Raw genomic sequence first — 4,793 nt, 5'->3', positions numbered from 1 at the left:
GAAATGGGCCAAGCAGTGTTTAAAAGAATACAATTTGTGTGTTGTTATTTTGGGGCATAAGCTAGCCAGGCGACCAGGGTGCTGGGGACGCAGCCTCGCCGCTCCTATTACTACATTCCTCTGGAAGGGCAGTACACACTCTTAACTGCTTAACTATTTCTCCAACCTCCCAGAAAACACATCTTAAGAGAAGAAATGGGAGGGAGCATGGGTGCTTCAAGGGGCTACCATTACTACACTCCTAAGAAAAGGTCTTGAAAAGGAGGTGATAGCTGAGACGAAGCCTAATCACCCATAATATTTCTTGATTGTATGGATGAACAGGAAGGAGTTTACCACAGGAATAACTTCAGGGAGGACATTTTAGGCAGGAAACAGCAAACACAAAAATCCCAAGGTGGGGAAGACCTTAGCTTTGAACATTAGGAAGGAGGCAATAGATTGGAGCACAGTGCTGTACACAGTCAGACATAAACAGCCCCCAGAGATAAGGTTTAGGAGTTGGCTGTATACTGAGCGCAATGACAGAGTCACCTAATCTGATTTATATTTCAAAGTAAAACACTTTGCGGTGTGATACCACTTCCTACCACCAGAATGACCAGACAATACAAATGTTGAAGTTGTGAGGCAATGGTAACTCTCATTCACTGCTGGTTTAACCAGTTTGGGAAACTGATTGGCTGATCTGTAAAGCTGAACCCATGAATGCCTCTGAATCAGCCCTTTCATTCCCCATTCTATACTGCACATATATATATATATATATATATATATATATATATATATATATATATGCATACTGCATAACACACCACTGAAGTTCTGCACAAGAGTGCTGCACTAACTCCAAATAAGGAACTAGTGGATGCTTACTGAGAGGTTAACACATGTATCTACGGTGCTGAGCTGCAAAGCTCAATACTATAAGCAACAAGAATGAATGAGCTTTAAGTGCATATGACAACATAGTGAATTTTACAACTTAAGGTTGAGAAAAATATGCCAGAATGACAAACTCAAACTAACTCCATCTGTACATAATTCAGCCGTTCTAACAAGCTAGAAATCAGTGGTAGTTACCGTTGGAGAGCGGCTGGAAAGGGAACAGATGGGGCTTGGGATCCAATATTGTCTTATTTCTTGATCTGGATAAAGCTTCCAGGAATGTGTTTGGTGGACTTCCCTAAATGTCTTCTTGTTCTTGGCCTGCCCGAGCCAAATGGGCTTTGATCTCAGAGATACGGAGTGATAAAGATGGAGGACTATTTACCTAGTGCCACTGTTGACTGTCATGTACTTTTACATTTATGATTACAATTTTCTCAAGGGTCGTGGGCAGATGAGATACATACATGAGGAAATCTTCCCAGAGTCCCATTCCTATTCCAGGAAGAGATGGATCTCAAACTCAAGTCTTTGGATCTCATCTGAGGCTTACTGATGTTTCTGTTTCTCCACGATGATGCCCCTCTAGACGGGAACAACTGGTCCCTTAGGCCCCCATCAGCTCCAGGACTCGGGAAAAGCTACATTTGCCTTGGAGCAGTCCAGTCTTGAAACTTATCCAGGACTTCTAGATGTTATCTCTATTTATACAGTCTTATCTCTAACTACCTTTAAAAAGCAAAAACAATGTTTTTGATTAGGAGGGTTGAAAATATTGTTAAGACAAAATCAGGTTGGAGGCCCATTAAACTCTCTGGGAGAAATGGTATTTTCACCATCAGGTCTTCTCAGTTCCAGTGCATGGGCATATGAAATTGTGTGTGACACATTTTTTTTTCTGTAACCACAAAATTTCATGAATTTCCAGTCACTGAATAATGGAATAAATCGTCATTCCAGACAAAGAGAAGGGGGCAATTTTGAGGGCAAAAGTATTTCCTTGAAGACTTATTGAGAAACAGAAGCCTTGGCTACATCCACAGGGAACAAGCCATTATGGGATAAGTGTCCTGCGCCTTAGGCACGAATGTGAAGGTCACATTGTCCAATTAGGATGAGGGGCTGGAGGCTAAGCATCAGAGCTAGTTAGTCTGTTTCTATTTATTTATAACTGTAGCGAATAGCTAAACATTGTTTGTCAGTGACAAACAGGAAAGCACTTTGACCAGTTGAAGAGAGGAGGGACTATCGGGCCACCAAGGAAAACTGTCCCTATAGAGTAGGTCCTTTGCTACCATTCTTGTTTGGAATCTGTATCAGTTACTCCTGTTTCTGTTTTAAAACACTGTGACAAGGATGGATTTATGGGAAAGTTTATTTTGGCTGATGGTTCCAGATGTGCAACCCATACAATCAGGGTAGGCATGGCAGCAAGTAGATTGCCAGGGTGGGAAGCTGAGAGATCACATCTTCCAACCTCAGAAAGGATAGGGAGAGTGCAAACTAGAAGTGGGGTGAGACTGAAACCCCTCAAGCCCACCCCCAGTGACATATTCCTCCAGCAAGTCTCAACGTGCTCAAGGTTTGCAAACAGAGCAACCGACCAGGCCAAGTGCTCACATACATGAGCCCGTGGGGACATTTCTTATTCAAACCGCCGCAGAATCTAATCAGGTGGAGGCTGTTAATTCTTCCGCACATAAAAGGACTCATGGGTCTAGAAGGCGAGCCAGGATCTTTGAGGTGGGAGACCACTGAGGGGCTTAAACATCAGATAAAGTGGATTTATTTCTTCCCCGTTCCCACTGGAATTGCCTGGAGGACCCTAGTGCCAGGAAAGAGTGGGTGAGGAGAAGAGAGAACGGAGCTGTGTTGGTTCTGTTGGTGACACTCTGACTCAGTCACAGAAACAATGTATAGAAGGAAAGACTGACTCACAGATTCATGGGGTTGAAGTCCATCATTGGGAGATTTGGCTGTAGGGGCAGTCAGTGTCCATCATGGTTAGAGCATGTGCTAGAGATAGTTTCTATGGCTGCAGATGAGAGAGGCGAGCAAGCTGGCTGGAAACACCGAATGGGATATCCCTTTAAGGCCTGCCCTTCGTGACCTACTTCTGAAACCCAGATCCTAACCTTCCAAAGATGCCCAACGCCTTCAAAATAATACCACATGTACCAAGTATTCAAACTGTTTCTTAGTTGCTTTTCAACTGCTGTGAAAAACACAGTGACTGAAAGCAACTTAGAAAAAGAAAGTGTTTCATTTGGGGCTCATGGTTCCCAAGGATTAGGGTCCATGACCATTTTGGCAGGGAGAATGGCAGTAGGCAGGCAGGTAGGCGTGGTGCTGGAGCTGAGAGTGTGTATATGTGGTGTGTACATGGGGTGAGTGTGTATATGTGGTGTGTACATGGGGTGAGTGTGTATATGTGGTGTGTCCATGGGGTGAGTATGTATATGGGGTGATGTGTATATGTGGTGAATGTGTATATGAGGTAAGTGTGTATATGAGGTAAGTTTGTATATGAGGTAAGTGTGTATATGGGGTGAGTGTGTATATGGGGTGATGTGTATATGTGGTAAATGTGTATATGAGGTAAGTGTGTATATGGGGTGAGTGTGTATATGCAGTGAGTATATACTTGGGCTGCATGTGTATGAGGAGGCCAGACATTGGTGTCAGGGGTCTTCCTCGATGACTTTCTATCTTATTTTTTAAAGTAGGATCTCTCACTGAACTAGAATTTGCTGAGTGGTTGCACTGGCTGGCCATCAGACTCCAAGTTGGTGGCTGTGCTTGGTTGTCAACTTGACCACATCAGGAGTGAACTAAACCCAAAGCTGCTAGGTATACATACCTTTGAGAGAATTTCCTTGACGGAATCATTTGAGATTGGGAGGCGCAGCCTAAATCTGGGCCACACCTTCTGGTAATATCCTGTATAACGAACATGGGAGAGCGGAGCTTTTCTCTTTGCTCGCTGGCCTTTGCTCTTCTGAACAACCATTAAATTCTTGGACTTGACTTTGAGAAGCAGCCTTGTTGGGGCAGTAGGACCATAAACAGTAAGCCACTCTATTAAATCCTATTTATAAATATATAGACTATACACCGAAGGAACGTTCTAGTTCTGCCTGTGTTGGGATTATTGGCAGGTACTTCTCTGGGCTTTTATGTGGCTGCTAGCGATTGAGCTGAAGGCTCAACAGGTTTCCTACCCTTCCCCCTGCCCACTCTCAGTCTCCTTTCTCACTTGTGCTGCATCCTAGATGTTATTATTTACCTTCTAATCTCTGTGACCGAAACATCTGATAGAATCCACTCAAAGGGAGGGTAGGTGAATCCTGGCTCACAGTTTCATAGAGCTTTCAACCCTTCATGGTGGGCAGAAAGCAGAGATTTTGACAAGAACCTTCCAGGGCCCGCCCCTCAGTGACTCACTTCCTCCAGGTACATCCTATCTCTTAGGAGCTCCACAGCCTTTAAAATAGTTTTCACAAGTTGGGAACTAAGAACTCAAACCATGAGCTTGTGGAGGAACATTTCAAAGTCAACCCACAACATCTGCACGGGTGTGCTTACATGCATTTAACCCCCGCTTCCTGGTGGCCTGCTCTGTTTCTGGAGCCTCAGGCACAGACCTGTGAACATAGCAGGCCTGCCCTGATCTACATGAGGTAACTGTTAGGTCGCATGTCAACTCCCTAAACTCAGGAGAGGAAACAGACTCATAAATAACTGTAATTAAAGGTACAACGGGAAGAAGGGAGGGTTGGGAGGGGATAATGTAGACAGGATGAGGGGTGCTTTCCACAGGGCAGCTGGGGACAGATGTGTAGGGTGCTGGAAGACCGTCCTGTGACTCGCCATGCCTGGGCAGGCTAAGTGAGCAGCAAAGGTTT

Source organism: Microtus oregoni, unplaced genomic scaffold (assembly GCF_018167655.1).
Source record: "Microtus oregoni isolate MIOR12 unplaced genomic scaffold, Mior012 000022F_ref0000154, whole genome shotgun sequence".
NCBI classification, from domain to species: domain Eukaryota; kingdom Metazoa; phylum Chordata; class Mammalia; order Rodentia; family Cricetidae; genus Microtus; species Microtus oregoni.
Note: the sequence above shows the minus strand (reverse complement) of the source record.